Raw genomic sequence first — 18,237 nt, forward strand, 5'->3', positions numbered from 1 at the left:
CCTTCCAGGAACAATTGGGAATTACAAATAAATTGTGAGAAATCACCTGGAACAAACAACTGAACAATAGTGAGAGAGGAGTCTTAAAACCTTGGACAGAGAGAAAATACGCTTTAGCACAACTTATCTGGTAAAGAGTGCAGTAAAGACTGAAGAACATGGGTGGGGTGCCCATGGGTGGCAGTGCCAGAGGGAAAAATAAATGACCAATTGGATCCTCCTGAGGAGAGTGGGGTCTGATCCGTAGGTGGAGATTTCCAGCCTACAGCACAAGAGCCCCAAAAGTACACAGATAACAGCCAGCTACAAAAAGCGGCAGGGTTGTTATCTGCCCGAGATAGGGGTCTGGGGATGCAAAGAGCCATTCAAAGGACCAATGCATAAATTTCAATTTATAGCCACTTACCCTGGGCTCTGGCAAAGGCGAGTCAGAGTGGACTGGAGCTGCTAGTGGAGAGAGGAAGGAGGCTTGGGGAGAGAACTGAGAGAGTAGCCAGCGAGGCCCCAGTGCTGACTCATCCCCCATACAGCAGCAGACATATTCCTCAGGTAGACCACTCCCCTGAGCATCAACATCATGAAAGGAAACAATAGCCCCGCCTGCAGGATGCCCTGCCCTCACCCAATGGTGTGCAAGCCTGACTGCTGAGTACAGAGCAGCAGTCAGAGATAGTAGATCCCTGGATAAAGGGTCTGCAGAGTGCTCTAGAGATACTTGAGGAGAGTCTGGCGATGGAGGCTTTGGGGAGAGAACTGAGAGAGTAGCCGGTGGGATCATGATGCTGATTCCTCCCCATATGGCAGCAGCCATCTTGATCAGGGAGACCACTCCCCCTGAGCAGGAACAGATTGAAAGGACACAACCCCACCCACAAGGGGGACTCTGTCCCGCCCTGTGGTACCTAAGCCTGACTGCTGAGTACAGCGTAATTAAATTAACAACTGAAGGAGACATCCACAGAGATTAAATTCTTGGAATTCTCAAAAAAACTGCCTAAGGTCAAATGGGGTCAATATCTAACATCATCAGAGGCATATCCAGAAGAAAAAACAGCAGTGTCCTACAATAGAAGTTCACACTACAAAGTCAGGAAGTCAAGACAGACCAATTTAAGAAGAAGCAACAAAAAATAAGAATCTCATAAATAATAGGAAGACAAATAAACACCTCCTGATTGAAGGGAAAGGAGGAATCCCAAGGGAGAGAACTAAATGGAATACAGGCAAGTAAACAATCAGATATCGCATTCCAAACAATAGATCTAGGCTCAGTGAGCTCAAAGAGAATTACAAAAACTACAGGGAAATGATGAGGAACTTACTGCAAGCTATATCAGCATGAAAAGGGACATAGAAACTATGTAAAAGAGGCAAGAGAACATGAAGAATACAATTTCTGAATTGAAGAACACAGTAGAAGGAATCAAAAGCAGGCTAGATGAAGCAGAGGATCAAATCAGTGAGCTGGAAGACAAGGTAGAAAAAGCTCCCAGAAAGAGCAAGAAAATGGAAAAAAAAAAAAACAACAAACCTCAAAAAGAATGATCAGATGTTTAGGGAAATACAGGACATTGTGAAATGTAATAATATCCATATAATAAGATACCAAAAGGAGAAGAAGAGGAGGAATGGATAGAGAACCTGTTTGAAAAAATAATGATGGAAAACTCCCCTAATTGGAGGAGAGAAAAAGTCACACAAGTCCAGGAAGCACAGATGGTCCCATTAAAGAGGAACCCAGTGAGGTCCACTCAAAAACACATCATAATTAAAATGGCAAATATGAAAGACAAAGGGAGACTCGGGAACCCCAATACAGCTGGCAAGTGACTTCTCAACATTAATACTACAAGCCCAAAGGGAATGGCAAGAAATATTCCAAGTAATGAAAAGCAATGGGTTGCAACCAAGACTGCTCTTCCCTGCAACACTCTCAATTAAAATGGAAGACAAAATAAGGAGTTTTCCAGACAAAAGAAGGTCAAAAGAATACACCTCCACCAAACCAGCACTGCAGGATGTGCTACAGGGACTGCTTTTAGGAGAAGAAAAAAAAAAGAGTGAGTAAGAGGAACACAGTAAAAAGGGAAAAAATGAGTAAGTACTTATCAATAATAAATTTAAATGTAGCTGGATTTGATTCTCCAATCAAATGACATAGAGTAGCTGAATGGATAAGAAAACATGACCCACACAATGCTGCCTACAAGAGACCCACCTCAGAACAAAGGACATTCATAGACTGAAAGTAAAGGGATGAAAGAAAATATCCCAAGCAAATGGACAGGGAAACAAAGCCAGAATAGCAATACTTGTATCAGATGAAATAAATTTCAAAACAAAGGCCATAAAAAGAGACCCAGAAGGACACTTCATAATACTCAAAGGAAGAATCTATCAAGAGCACATAAACATTGTAAACCTATGTGCACCCAATACACCGGCACCAAAATATCCAAGAAAAATCTTAGAAGACTTCAAAAAAGGTATAGACAGCAACACACTGATAGTAGGTGATTTTAACACCCCACTGTCAAAAGTGGATAGATCTGACAAACAAAACATCAAAAAGATATTTTGGGACTGAACAATGCATTAGATCCAAAGGACTTAACTGATATATATAAAACCTTTCATTCCAAAGAAGCAAAATACACATTCTTTTCAAATGTACATGGAAAATTTTCCAAGATAGATCACATGACAAGACACAAAACAAGCCTCAAAAAATTCAAGAAAATTAAAGTCATAACAAACATTTTCTCAGACCACAAGGACTTGAACCTAGAAACCAACCTCAAAGGAAAAATTCAAACACATTTAAAATCATGTAGACTGAATAGCATGTTATTGTACAATGAATGGGTCAATAATGAGATCAAAGAAGAAATCAAGAAATTTCTGGAAGCAAATGGAAATGAACACACAACAGTTCAAAACGAATGGGACACAGTGAAGGCAGTTCTGAAAAGGAAGTTCATAGTAATATGGTGATGTCAGATGTTGACCCCATTTGACCTTAAGCAGCCTTTTCGAGACTTCCAGGAATCTACTGTCTGTGACTGTCTCTTTCAGTTGTTAATCTAGTCACTCTGCGCTCAACAGTCAGGCTTAGGCAACACACGGTGGGGCAGAGTCCCCGCTGTGGGCAGGGTTATTGTGTCTTTTCAATCTGCTCCCGCTCAGGGGGAGTGTCTGCCTGAGTAAGATGGCTGCTGCCATATGGGGGAGGAGTCAGTACTAGGATCCTGCTGGCTACTCTCTCAGTTCTTTTCTCCTAGCTGCCATCTCCAGACTCTCCTCAAGCATCTCTAGACCACTCTGTGTTCCCTATAGTCAGGGATGTACTATGTGTACCTTTACTCTGTACTCAGCAGTTAAGCTTGTATATCACTGGGCAAGTGTAGAGCCTCCAGGGGGTGGGGCTATTGTGTCCTCTCACACTGCTTCCACTCATGGAAGTGGTCTGCCTGAGCAATATGTCTGCTGGTGTATGCAGGATGAGTCAGCACCAGAACCCTGCTGGCTACTCTCTCAGTTATCTCCCCAAGCCTCCTTCCTCTGTCTCTCCTCCAGCAGCTCCAGCCCACTCTGTCCCTGCCTCTGCCAGAGACCAGGGTAAGTGGCTGCAAATAAAAATTTATATATTAGCCCTTTGAACAGCTCTTTGCATCTCTAGCTGCCCATCTCTGGCAGAGAGCAACCCTGCCGTTTTTCGCAGATGGCTATTATCTATGTAGTTTTTGGGCTCTTGTGTTATAGGCTGGAAATCCCTGCCTATGGTTCAGATCCCACTTATCTCAAGGGGATCCAATTGGCCATTTATTTATCCCTCTGGCGCTGCCACCTGTGGGCGCCCCGCCCACCTTCTCGAGTCTTTACTGCACTCCTTACCAGTTAGGTTGTGCTAAAGGCAATTCCTCTGTCCTCCAAGGTTTTAAGGCTCTTCTCTCACTGTTGTTCAGCTGTTTTTTCCTGGTGATTTCTCCACAGTTTAGTTGTAATTAAGATTGGTCCTGGGAGGAGGTCAGTGTGACTTCTATTCACTTCTCCATCATTATGAAGTCCTTACCTTGAAATTTCAAGGAAATTGATAAGACTTCTAAGGATTTTAAGTGCCTTCTATGTGCCAGTCACTGCCTATTCACTGTATTTAATCTTATTTCTATTAATCCTGTGAGTATTTCCCTTCCTCTTTTACCCTTAAGAAGTTGGAGGATCCTGGATGTGAAGGCATTTGCCCAAAGCAGATCACCCAATGCGAACTTCAACCCAGGCTATCCATGTTTTTCCTACCATGTTATACTGCTCTTTTAAAACAAACAATCAAGCCTCTCCTCTTTTTTTTTTTTTTTGCTTAGGAATATCTGGGACAGCATTAAATGTTCAACCATCTGAATCATAAGGGTGCCAGAAGAAAAAGAGGAAGAACAGGAAATGGAAAACTTATTTGAAAAAAATAGTGAAGGAGGACTTTCCCAATCTGGCCAAGGAAATAGACCTCCAGGAGATCCAGGAAACTCAGAGAGTCCCAAGGAGGTTGGACCCAATGAAGCACACACCAAGGCACCTCATAATTACATTACTGAAGATTAAAGATGAGAGAATTTTAAAATCAGCAAGAGAAAAGAAGACAATTACCTACAAAGGAGTTTCCATAAGATTATCAGCTGATTTCTCAAAAGAAACCTTACAGTCAAGAACAGGCTGGAAAGAAGTATTCAAGGTCATGAAAAGCAAGGACCTACAACCTAGATTACTCTATCCAGCAAAGCTATTATTTACAATGGAAGCACAGATAAAATACTTCCCAGAGAAGATCAAGTTAAAGGAGTTCATCATCACTAAGCCCTCATTATATGAAATGTTAAAGGCACTTCTCTATGAAAAAGATGAAGATCAGAAACTATGAACAGTAACATGATAACAAACTCAAAACTATCATCAAATTAACTTAAAATAAAACCCAAAAACAAACTAAGCAAACAACCAGAACAGGAACAGAATCAGAAATGGAGATCAGAGGAGAGGGGGAGCTGGGAGAATGGGGGAAAATGTACAAGAAATAAGCACCATTAATAGTAGGTACAAAATAAACTGGGGGAGGTTAAGAATAGTATAGGAAATGGGGAAGCCAAAGAATTTATGTGTACAACCCATGGACATGAACTAAGGAGAACAGAATGCTGGTGGGGGAGGGGTGCAGCACAGAGGGGAATAAAGGAGAGAAAAAAATGTGACAACTGTAATAGCATAATCAATAAAATATATATTAAAAATCAAAGAGACAATTATTTGCAATTGACAAAACAAACAAACAAAAAAACAACTTTACAAGCAACTGACATTCCAGCACAGATGAAGTTGAACATAAACACTATACAGAGAGATATACATTCAGTCCCGGAAAAGAATAGAGACCAGACAAGATCAGAAATATACTCCTTAGCCACAGAGCTAAGAATTCATCAGTTCCTGGAGAGCAAAGATTAGGAAGTTAATACTAGACCCATAATGCATATTATTTGTATTTATATTCATACATGAGGTCTGTCTGGAGAAAGTCCAGCCATTATTAATATAATGAGAATTGTTTGCCCGGCATCAATGTAACCAGGCAGCCAAGGAGAGTGGACTGGGATGCACATTCATCAACAATGACAACCTCACTGTACTAGATGGTGGGGGCAGTAGATGCCAATGTGTGAGCATGTGTACTGTCTGGCCATCACATTCAAAATGAGCAAGTAGAGCAATGAATCTGCATCTGATTTTGCATAAGGCTTGAAGATTATTCAGCCGAAACTATTCAGATGATTCAGAGGCCACAATTATGAGCAACTGGTTATTGGCAGCTTCACCACAACAACCTGCGAGCTCATGTACATTTTGTGCAGAGTTTTTTGGTGAAACATCAAATCACCCAGGTGACTCGGCCCCACTACAGCCCATACTCGACACCCTGTGACTTCTGGCTTTTCCCAAAACTAAAGTCACCTTTGATAGGGAAGAGATTTCAGAATGCTGATGAGATTCAGGAAAATACAGTGGGCCAGCTGATGGTGATTGGGAGAACTGTGTGAGGTCTCAAGGTGCCTACTTTGGAGGGGACTGATGTGCCATTGTCTTATGTACAATGTTTCTTGTATCTTGTAGCCTCTTCAATAAATGTCTCTCTTTTCATGGTATGTGGCTGGATACTTTATAGATAGTCCTTGTGTTTGTTTAACTTGGCCTTTTAAAAATAGAGTATCTAGATAATTTATCAAGATATGATTTATCTGATGTCTCTGTTTTCTGGTTTTAGCAATTGAATTGTCAAGCTTGTTAACCGAATTCAAACGAAATGGCCTAGACTCAAAATGATAAAACTCCTGTTTACCAAACTAAGAAAGATGAGATGGAGAATATTTAGATGTATTAACAACCAGTATAGTGTCTTTCTGGACAGAATAGGTGAAATACTTATTGATGGAATCTTTCTTTGGCTGTAATTCACAGACTCACTTGGCTGTTTTCTGCCAACCATTGAAAGGGCTGGCTTTTGAGTACTTCTAGGCATTTCTTACAATTTAAATATTTTTTCTTTCCACATTGCTTAGTAAGAAGAAAAAAAATTATGTTTTCATAACTTCATTCTATATTGTTAGCATGAAGTCTTTACAGGTGTCTTTTTAAAGTCAGAAATAGGTAACTTTTAAATATTATTTTCAAAAGCAAGAACTCTCCTTTTCTAATGCAGGATTTTCATTTCCAAAATTTCTTTGGTTTTTTGGGGATACTGGTGGGCAGTGGGGAGAGGACTCAAATGATATCTGGAAACTTCATTTCACTTCTTATTTCTCCCTGCTCTTCTATCCCAGTTCCTAACAAATTCATTCTGGGTCATATATTTTTTTCGTATGTAGTAACTTCTAAGAAAAGCTGTAAGTATAGTTTCTGTGTTCCAAATCTAATTTTTAGACTTAGCATTTAAATCTTTTTATTTTGATCCTTATCTTTATCAAGGTTTCTAGATAATAAATATTTTACTTAAAAAGTACAGATGGCCCTGGCTGGGTGACTCACTTGGTTGGAGCGTCATCCCGAAGCGTGCGGGTTCACTCTCCAGTCAGGGTGTGTGCAGGAGGCAACGGACCGATGTTTATCTCTTCCTCCCTTTCTCTTTCTCCCTACTCACTTCCTCTCTCTCTAAAATTAATAAACATAGTCTCAGTTGAGGATTAAAATATGATGATGATGATGATGATGTACAGACCATTGGACCTTAGTATATTCAAAATCACATTTTTTTAGTTTCTGTCTAATTCTGAGATCAATGTAGAAAATGTATCTATTTTTACCTTCTGTCTGTCACACATTGTATTATTAGAAAAGAACTTTTTAGCATGAATTTCATGAGATCAAGAGCATGACTAATTCCTGTCACTGAGCTTCAGGTAAGTGCCTTTACTTTTCCTCTCCTTATTTCAGAAGATATCCCCTATTCTGTGGTCTGGTGCTCTACATCATTCACTATGCAGAAAAGGCTTAACATAAATGCAGAGTTAATTTTTTAAATAATTCCTTCACAGAGGGGGTGTTTCTTGCAGGTGATGTTCTGAATTTTGATTTGGGTGCTGGCTACATGAATGAGTTTTGTTCACTTTGTGAAAATTCATCCAGCTGTTTACTTAGCATTTGTGCCCTTTTCTTCAATATAAGGTTTATTTAAAAAAATGCTGAGTAAAAGATCACTTTTTTTGTTTGAGTCCAATTACATTGTGGCCCATTTTTCCATTCAGATGTTTGTCATTTTTTAATTGATAAGAGCTCTTCCGATAATTCAGGCCAAAATCCTCGGTCACCCCTGACTCCTCTCTTTCTCACACCTACACCCAGGTCCAATCTGGAAGCAAATACTGCCATCTACACTCTCAAAATAGATCCGTGGTCCTACTCCTTCACTCCACTGCTACCACTAGCTAAGCCAACATCATCTTTGCATGGCTGCTGCAGTGGCCATATAAATATCCTCCCTGTTCCCATACCGCCCCCACCCAACATTCAGTACAATGTCATGGAGCAGCTAGACAAACCCTATCCAATGTAAAGCAAATTTTGTCATTCCTCTGCTTCCAACTCTATAGCAGCTTTCCGTTTTGCTCTAAGTAAAAGCCAGAATCATAACTATGGCTCACAGAGACCAATACAGTTGCCCCAGGGTGACTGATCTATTGTCTATAGTCTTACTACTGACTCCTTTACTTACTCTGCCTCACCACGGTGGCCTCCTCGATGCTCCTCCAATACACTAGACAACCTCCAGTATCAGGATCTTTGCAGTCACAGTTGCTTCCACCTGAAAAACTCTTCTTCAGGATACCCATCCACATGTCTTGTTCTCCAAATCTTCAGATCTTAACATAGTTGTCACCTTCTCGCTGAGGTCTTCCCTGACTATCCCATTTAAAACTGCAACTGTCTCCCTCCAGTATTTCCTATCCCCTTCCCCTGCTTTACTTTTAGACTGACCATTATTTAAATGCTAGGTGGATAAACATATAAAGATGAAAAACAAATAAAGATATAGACATGTATAAACATTATCGGCAAAAGGTTGCTTTACATATCTGCAGTAATCATTCAACAACTATGAGAATTACATTCCTGAGGAGGGAAAAATTATTAGTATTAAAACCACTGTTACCAACAACAAAGTCTTGGAAAAATAGGTGTTACATTTTAAAAACAATCAAAATAACATTACATGTGTAAATTTGACACATAGTGAACTGAATTTATAGAAGGCATCTGCTTCTTAAACAACCTAGATTAATCAGTGATAAAATGCCACCTGTAGTCACTTCCTTCTAAGTTTCCTTCATTTGTTCACAAAACAGTGCTGAGGTTTTCTGTCTCACTAAACATGTTCTCCCATAAGTTTCATTTCTGTAGACTATTTACCTATTTACATTTTGAATCAGTTATTATTGAAATAAAGATTTTATATATTTACACTTGTATTATTTCTTGTTTCCCAGTTGCAGGTTGGGATTTATTGGTGTAGCAGGAAATCAGTTTAGTGAGTCATGGAAATTTTTGATAAAATAAAATAGAATAAAAATTGAAAACATTAGGGTTAATGTTGAATATTCAATGTAAATATCACTTTATGAAACTTTTGTGTGCCATGTGTGTCTGTGCATGTATTGGGTTATGATGCACAATGAATATCCTAGTGAAGTTTGGAAGATGGTATTGTAGACTCATTTGCTGTCTCAAGCCACCCATAAACTTGCATTATTGAATCTAGTGTTAGTTATACCTATAAAATATTCCTATGTTTGCTTATTTTTGGATGAGAAGTGAGGAAAATCAGACATTTTGGGGAATCAAAAGGCTGTCAGCAATAAAGTATATTACTATATTTCCAGAAAGAAAGATTTCAATGGAATAATCAAAACAAAGAGTTCAGCCAGCACCACTGAAGTGCTCATTGGCCTGAATGGCTACCACTGGTTAAGTGCTTTCTTTTCTTGAATTTCACCTCTTATTATAAGTGGGCCTAAATAATATATTTTAAATCCCAAAATGAAATATTGTGTATCTATTTGCTTCAGTTTTCAGAGAGGACTACACAACTCTACAGCATTCTGTATGTGTTTCATAACTGATCCAGATTCACACTCCCCTGTCTTCAGACCACAACTAACATGAGTGGCTCAGACACAAAATATGTCTGACTAGGGCTTACTAATCCACCCACAAACACCTTATATGTCTCTAACATATTAGAGTACTCTGCCCCCCAGCCCCCAACACACAACAATTCCAACCTCTTTTTGGCAATACAGAAGGATGGTAATGTTCATTTGAGAAGCACCCACCTATTTTTTTTGCCTTATTTTTACCCATATCAAGTTTTAGATAACAAAAAAATCCACATTTACCTAGATTTATTTAGAATAAGCCACATAAAATAGCCATTATATGGCTATTCTACAAAAACAGGAATTTTATGTGATTCAAATAGTTAAGATATATTTACTTATGTGGGAGACTATTGAGAAATATTGCTTAAGGATTTGGAAATTTCAATAGGAAAATTCAAATAATCTAGTAAGAAGATGACTCCATAGGGATAGTTTATGCTTTATGTAAAGTTAGCACTAAATATTTTTATCCATCTCTTTAATAGGGCAAACACTCATTGAGCACTATGGTGTAATCAGTTACTTTCTTAGAATGTTCAGGATGAATAAGATTTAATTTTTGACCTTAAGGAACCTGCAGTCTAAAGGCCTGCATTCCTATTGAATTTGAATGAAAATATTCTGTCTGTGTTGCCAACTATTTATTTAAAAATCTATTTTCCTTTATTATTTATAATTAAAAATAATTTTCTTTTCTTTTCTTTTCTTTTTTTTTTGCATTCCAATAAAACTTTATTTACAAAAATAAGCAGTGGGACATGTTTGGTTCATCAGTTTCCTGACCTTGGTAATAATTACAGCTACCAATTCTCATTTTCATGATTTCACTTCCTTCTGGAAAGCTTTCCTTTGTTCTCCACTGCCCATGAGCTGAAGCACAAACTCTTTAACTCTCTACTCTGATCTGAGCAGCACTTTTTTACCCCCAATACTTAATGCTCATTTTCTTCTCTTTGTGCTCAACTCACATTGCTCTGTATAGATAATACCATTCTTTTTTTTTAATTATTTAATTTTTAAGTACATTTCTCTCTGCCTCCCCCCCACCTCTTTCCCTTGCCCCCTTCCTCCTTCCCTCCCTCAGCTCTTCCCCTTTGGTTTTGTCCATGAGTCCTTGCTATATGTTCCTTGACTTTCCCCTTCTCTTCCCTTTCCCTGCCCCCCCCTTCCCTCTTGTCTCTGTTGATTTCTTTTCCTTTCAGTGTTGCTGGTCATATTTTCCTTGCTCTATGGACATCTAATATTTGACAAAGGGGGCAGAAGCATAAAATGGAGCAATAACAGCCTCTTCAACAAATGGTGTTGGGAGAGCTGGACGGCTACATGCAAAAAATTGAAATTGGATCATCAGCTGACACCATACACAAAAATAAACTCAAGATGGATCAAAGACTTAAATATAAGTCGCAACACCATCAAAGTCCTAGAGGAGAACATTGGCAGGAAACTCGCAGATATCACACGCAGAAATTTTTTCACTGATAGGTCTCCTAAAGCAAGGGACATAAAAGAAAGAATAAACAAGTGGGACCTCATAAAAATAAGAAGCTTCTGCATGGCTAAAGAAAACATCAGCAAAATGAAAAGGGAGCCAACCCTATGGGAAAATATATTTGATAATGATACAGCAGATAGAGGTTTGATCTCCAAGATATATAAAGAACTCACTCGACTCTACTTCAAGAAGACAAACGATCCAATCAAAAAATGGGCAAAGGACCTGGGCAGATGCTTTTCTAAGGAGGAGATACAGAGGGCCCAGAGGCATTTGAAAGGATGCTCAGCATCACTAGCCATCAGAGAAATGCAGATCAAAACCACCATGAGGTACCACCTCACACCGGTCAGAATGGCCATCAGAAACAGATCCACAAACAACAGGTGCTGGCGAGGCTGTGGAGAAAAGGGAACCCTAGTCCACTGTTGGTGGGAATGCAGACTGGTGCAGCCACTATGGAATGCAGTGTGGAATTTCCTCAGAAAGCTGAAAACGGAACTGCTTTTTGATCCAGCGATTCCCCTGCTGGGACTATACCCTGAGAACACCAGAACGCCAATACAAAAGAACCTATGCACCCCAATGTTCATAGCAGCACAATTTACAATAGCCAAGTGTTGGAAGCAACCTAAATGCCCATCAGTAGATGACTGGATCAAAAAACCATGGTACATATACACAATGGAATACTACGCAGCAGAAAGAAAAAAAGAAGTACTAAACTTTGCGACAGCATGGATGGAACTGGAGAGCATCATGCTAAGCGAAATAAGCCAGGGGGCGAAAGACAAATACCATATGGTCTCACCTATAAGTGGAACCTGACCAACAATGCAAAGATGCAAGGAAAATATGACCAGCAACACTGAAAGGAAAAGAAATATAATTTTCCTTTTAAAAAAGTAATACCTGCTTATTACTTAAGAAAATTTATAGAAATGTACACATTATAAAGTAAACTTCCTGTACTAGTGTCATCTATTGCTTTGAACTAGAAGATATTTCAGTATCACCATATTCTAGTTCTAAGAAATCATTAAATGGAAGTTTTGTAAGACCTTGGAGTTCGTATCTTGTCCTGAGCAAATGCAAATAAAAAAAGGAGGCAAAGAGAACTTAGATGCTGTGTGCTGTCAAAATGAAAACACAGTGAAGGCATCCTCTGATATGTATCACATTAACATATTCATTGAGTAAGTATCTATAAAATAATTGAATACAACAAGGAAAGCCCAATGATTCCTGTTGGACAAATTTTAAAGAAAGGAAGATTTACTGAATAAACTTGAACAAAGAAATCCCAAAGGAAAAACAAACAAACAAAACCATTCAGAGGATTTCTAATAAAAGAGAACTAAAAAATTAACTGATGGCTTATATCACAGTCATCCAAGATTCAGACATCAAGTAGTAAAGAATAAAAAGCAAAAAGCCCCTCTGGAAAATTTGGCCAGCAGGGCCTTGGATAGAATGACAACTCTACCACAGCCTCCTGAGTCAGGAGCTACCTAGTCCTTCCAGTCTTCTCTGGGACAAACAATGCAGTGCCAACCAGCATTGGTTTTGAGGAAACCTTTAAAAATAGTTTATTCCAGAGTATGCATTGCATAAACCTTTGGCAATTCTTGGAAGAATAAATAAATCATTTCTAGGACTAAGGTGAAAGGGAAGAATTGAGAGAGCTATAATGCTGAGAAGTGAAACTACAAGTTTTCAAACTTCTGCTCTCAAGGACATCTTTATACTCTTAAAAAAATTGTTAAGGTCACCAAGTAACATGTTTGATCCCCTGCAAGGGCACATACAAGAATTAACCAATGAATGTATAAATAGGTTGGACAGCAAGTCAATATTTCTCTCTCTCTCTCACTGTACCTTCATCTCTAAAAATTCAATGAAAAAGAATAGCAATAATATATTCAGTATATGTTAACATAAATATTGATATAAACTGTTGAGTGACATGCCTCTATAAGTACCTTGTGCTCTGAGACAATCTTGCTGTGTATGTCAAGAATGCTAGGCTCTGGTGGTTCTTTACCCAGGTTTTCTCAGGGTGGGCAGTGAACAGCTGTGATGGATAAGGTATGGCCTCCTACAAGTACAAAGTGGAGGCTTGCTTACCGCTGGCTCTAAATGGCATGTTCCCCAAACTCAGTCTTCCTCTCTTGACATGCAACCCACTGTATGTACAGGTATCCATCTACACAAGGTTGTACTGCCCCTGGGAAATTAGGCTTACTGGAGAAAACTGATATAAGCATACCAACATTGGCTATTGGCTTCCCTGTGAATGATAAATTCTTTTGACTCTGGCACAGGTGTCTCATGTCTCTGTTAGCCTCCATTAAACTGTTGTAAACTAATTTGTTAACTTGAAATTAAAGTAAAATCTTAGACCCTTTACAGTTCTTGAAAATAGCAAAAATTCTGTAATGAGAACACCAGCATTAACATTTTACTAATCTCCAATTCTGGCTTAATACAAAAGAGGTTTTTGCCCTGGCTGATGTGGCTCAGTGGATTGAGTGTCAGCCTGTGAACTAAAGGGTCACCAGTTCAATTCCCAGTGCAGGGCACATGCCTGGGTTGCACGCCAGGTCCCCAGGAGGGGGCGCACAAGATGCAACCACACATTGATGGTTCTCTCCTTCTCTTTCTCCCTCCTTTCCCCTCTTTAAAAATAAAAAAATAGAGTCTTTAAAAAAAAAGAGGTTTTCATCTGATTGAATCTCTTGCAATATGTTCTTTGACTGAAATATATGAAGAAAACTGGCCTCACAGAGACATGTAGTTGGAAAAGAGAACTTTTTTGCCTTAAAAGGATATTGGGGTCCTTATCTACAGCAATGCAGCATACTGCCTATATTAAGGTGAACACACATTGCAATATACAGATGATGTATTATAAAAGTGTATATCTAAATCTATGTAATTTTAGTAAACAATGTTACCTGAATACAATTTTTAAAAAATTTTAAGAAAACAACATAGACCAAGGTGAAGAGAAAGAGAGAGATGATTTTATTGTTGGAACTCTACATTTACATAACTTACATAGTCCACAAAATTCTTGCTTTGGAAGATGCAAATGATTTTAAATTAATTATTTGTTTTGTCATTTTTATTGTTGATTTTATTATTTGTTATGTATTATTTGTTACAAGAACTTCCTGAAAATCCACTAGTCTGAATAATCAACCACTAAACCTGACCTCATCAGAGTAACAGATTCTTTATCATTCTCATCAAAGGCTGTTTATTCTTCAAGGCTAACTTTAAAAGTCTTGCCTTGCTGGCAATCCTATACTAGCATTTCATAAACTCTGCCCAGTCCCAATCAGCCCTCCTACCACCCTGAAACACCCATCTTTAACTGGACTCTCCAACCCTTACAAATACCCTGTTCTGACCTCCTCTTACTCAAACATTACTAAAGGTCTATCAATGTAGTGCAATAAGTAATTTACTTGGTTTTCCATTATAAACAGGTTAATTTGGTAGTTTTTAGAAGATGTTTTCAATTGACATTTCCTATTTAGAACACTGCCTCTCCAATAAAAGGGTCTCTGTTTTGAGAAACTAAACATCAAATATATTTAATATGACATTTTCTATACACATTAGGAAGACAAAGTGCAGGGTTCTACATTACATGGAGAAATTTTGGTATCCAATCTGACCAAACTACATAAAATTAGAATGATCAGATATAGAAAATAAAATACAGGACACCTCGTTAAATTCCAATTTCAGTAAAACAATTAATAATTTTTTAATATAAGTATGTCCTAAATAGTGCAATGAATCCCTTATGTTTTATCTGGCAATTGTATAAAACCTGTGCTGCGTGACTGTGGCTTTGCTTTAACAACAAACATTTTCCATTAGCTTATTTTTCTTGATCCTGAAAGATCCTAATCACTTTATAAAACTGGATACAGTGATTCACTTACTCTAGGTTGATAGGCAAATTACAAATGAAGACTAAAAAGAGAAAAATTTCAAAGTAGACAAAAAAATTCTGTCACAGAATCCTAAAACTACTGTTTTCTGTAAAATTTGGGCACTAAATTTTAAGTTTTCATCAATAACTTCAGGCAAAAAGCTATCTGTGGTGGTAGTACAAAAGCTGTATTCAAACTCTATGGAGACAAAGTCATGGAATTGCAGAAACTATACACAGCACATGAGAAAATGAGCTGAGAGATTTGGTTGATAAGTGTTGCCAAAGAGGAGATTATTATGGATATGATAATGTGTCCAAGTTTTTCATGTCACATAGGTCCCATATATTGAAATAGTACAATCCTCAGTCTGGATTTCATGACACAAATGTGTTATATTTAATACCCTGATATCCGGCATTTGTTGAGACTATGCAAAATTCAAGATGAATGAAGAACAAGAACAATCTTCAAACTGCTCTATTATAGCACTGTAATTTTGCATGGCTAAAGTTTTTTGAGAATTAAAATATTTTTCACATATTAGAGCATCATAACATAGAGAAAAATGTTCTGAACTGAGAGGTAGAAGACTTGAATTTTATTCCCACTTGTAAAACTCATTAAGGAGATCCAAGATGTATTCAGGGTAGCTGGAAGCTCCATCCACTTACTCCCAGATCCAGACTAGTCTTGCAGCTAAAGCATAGAACAACAACTCAAAAATCTAGTGGAGAGTGGGTGAGACCATGTGTGAGTGGCTGGGTGCAAGGATGAGAGTGCAGGGAGTATGCATGAATGGGAAGAGCCCCCCTGTCTGCAGGGCTCTTGGCAGTGGATGGCCTTGGCTCTCCTGGCAGAGCAACTGCTGCTGCCACTGCCCAACCTGGCACTTCTGGCTGGGCAGATTTAGGGCAGCTGTGGATCTGCTCAGGAGCCACAAGCCCCAGAGGGTGGAGAGAGACAGATGAGGGGAGGTGCTGGATGAAGAAGCAGCACGGTGGGAGCAGGCCCATCCAAGGCTGAGAGTCACTGGAGGGAGTGGTGAGAAAACCCTGCCACCATCCCTGAATAGTATTGCTAGGGGACTCTTCCCAGTGCCATCCAGAAGAGATCAAGAGAGAAACTTCATCTAAAACTGTCAGATGACTATGGCCCACACTGACACAGAGACTTAGTGATTTGAGGGGAGGAGGAATGTGTGGAGACCAGGTCCCCCAGGGCTTGGTGTTGTAGCATGGAAGCCACACAGAAACTCTTATAAAAGAGGAGCTGAGGTGAGATTCTAGACTTGGCAGGGACCCAGTGCTCAAGAGGGTGTGTGCACAGGTGCAGCAGTTCTGCAAACAAAGATCTCAGATAGACAGAGTAACAATAAAGGGACTGCGGGACCCAACCCAGCATGGCTGGCAAGCAGGGCACTGTACAGAGTGGAGAGTTTGGGCCTGAGTCCCCAATGAGAGAGTGCCAGGCTGGGGACTGGAAAGCCAGGAACTGAATGTCTGAGGTTTGCTACAGCAAGGGAAGTCCCCTAACAAGCAGGTGAGTCCAATCCCCGACTTCAGGGTGACAGACTCTTCAGATCAGTTAGGCAAGGCTCAGGAGCCACCTGATGGATGCAGTTCCACAGTGGAAAAAAGAAAAATCTCTGAAGGATACTTTACCAGACACCACAAGCTACACTGTACCTCAAGCCCTTGTCTGTTGAAACCAGCAGAGAAGAGAAATTAGAGACAGGTGAAACAAAGGATATTCAGGGCCCCACCCAACCTCAATGCTTAGACAGAGCTGCTGTCTGCACCAAGAAGGAAAGAGCTGCTTCTTTCACATGGATTGGTCCCTTACAGGAAACAGATGGCTAATTCACCAGAAACCATACATTATTGGAAAAATCTGGGACAGACCAAGATGTGTGGTGGGGAAATACTCCCACCATCTTCTCTGAAACTGAACAGTGACTCCCGGGGGTGACCCAGAGTTTCTACCCACTTGCCCATACCAGAGGCCCCCTCTGGAGACAAGTGTGGAAGGTACTGGCAGTCTTCTTAGGTCATTAAATGAACCACCCCTGGGCCCTGGGCAGAGGGACAGCTGGCAGGGCAGAACAATGGGGACCAGCCAAATCTGAAGGAGACAGCCATACACTGTGGATCACTTGTAGTCTTTAACAGGCTGTCTCAGGTTAGGCTATGACACCATCTGACAATACCAGGCGCAGATCCAGAAAGAGAAGGCAGTGGTAAACACTGGATTCTACTGACATGGATTCCACTGCTGTTTTCTTCATTATTTGCATTATTTTCTCTCTTGCATAGCTTTTTAACATTCATTTCTTTTCCTTCAAGTTTGTCTATTATTTCTCTAGTTTCTTTATTTGTTTTAGTTTATTTCAAATCTCATATTTTGTTCTTCCATTCTCTTATTCCATTTTACCATCTTCCTTCCTCCTCTTATTTTTGTTTTAAATTTTATTTTTCTCTTGTTATGATATGTCTATTCTACACTCTTACCATTTATCTCCACTCCAGCCTCTCAAAACCATTTTTTTTTTGTCATTAGTCTTCTCACATTCCTTTTCCTGTTCTTAAAATACCTTATTCTCTCTCCACCTTTATCGATCTTTGCTTGTTGGTTGTTGGTATGGTGGTTGCTATTGCATTTTTTCAATTTTATTCCTAGGTCTTCACTATTTTTGTATTTCAAATTTCAAATTTTACACTTCCCCTCTCCTACTCCCTTTTACCTTCCTCCTACACTTTCTTTTTTTGTTTTACCTTTTAATTTTTCCCTGTCTTAGCCTAGTTTTCATTCCTTCTCCCTCTATCCTCTCAAAATCACATTTCTTTCCTCTAGATATCTCATAAGCTTTTCATTATTTCTTACTACCTTCTTTTCCCATTCCACCTATACTAATCTTTGCTATTTTGTTGTTGATATTGCCATGGTGGAGCTTTTTCTCCAATTTGCTTCTATATGTTTCACTATATATATATATATATATATATATATATATATATATATATATTTTAATTTTGCTTAAATCTAATCCTATACCCTTGTCTTTTCTACTCCATTCTGCAATCCTCCCTCCCTTTCC

General features: G+C 39.1%; 1 pseudogene; it reads right to left on the minus strand.

The window, feature by feature from the left end:
- LOC129063197 (cell cycle checkpoint protein RAD17-like) overlaps nucleotides 1-8,375 on the minus strand; it is a 41,481-nt pseudogene extending 33,106 nt beyond the window's left edge.
- Between the last annotated feature and the right edge of the window lie 9,862 nt (nucleotides 8,376-18,237).

This window comes from Pteronotus mesoamericanus, unplaced genomic scaffold, assembly GCF_021234165.1.
Source record: "Pteronotus mesoamericanus isolate MK-2021 breed Mesoamerican mustached bat unplaced genomic scaffold, CSHL_Meso_final scaffold_85, whole genome shotgun sequence".
NCBI lineage: Eukaryota > Metazoa > Chordata > Mammalia > Chiroptera > Mormoopidae > Pteronotus > Pteronotus mesoamericanus.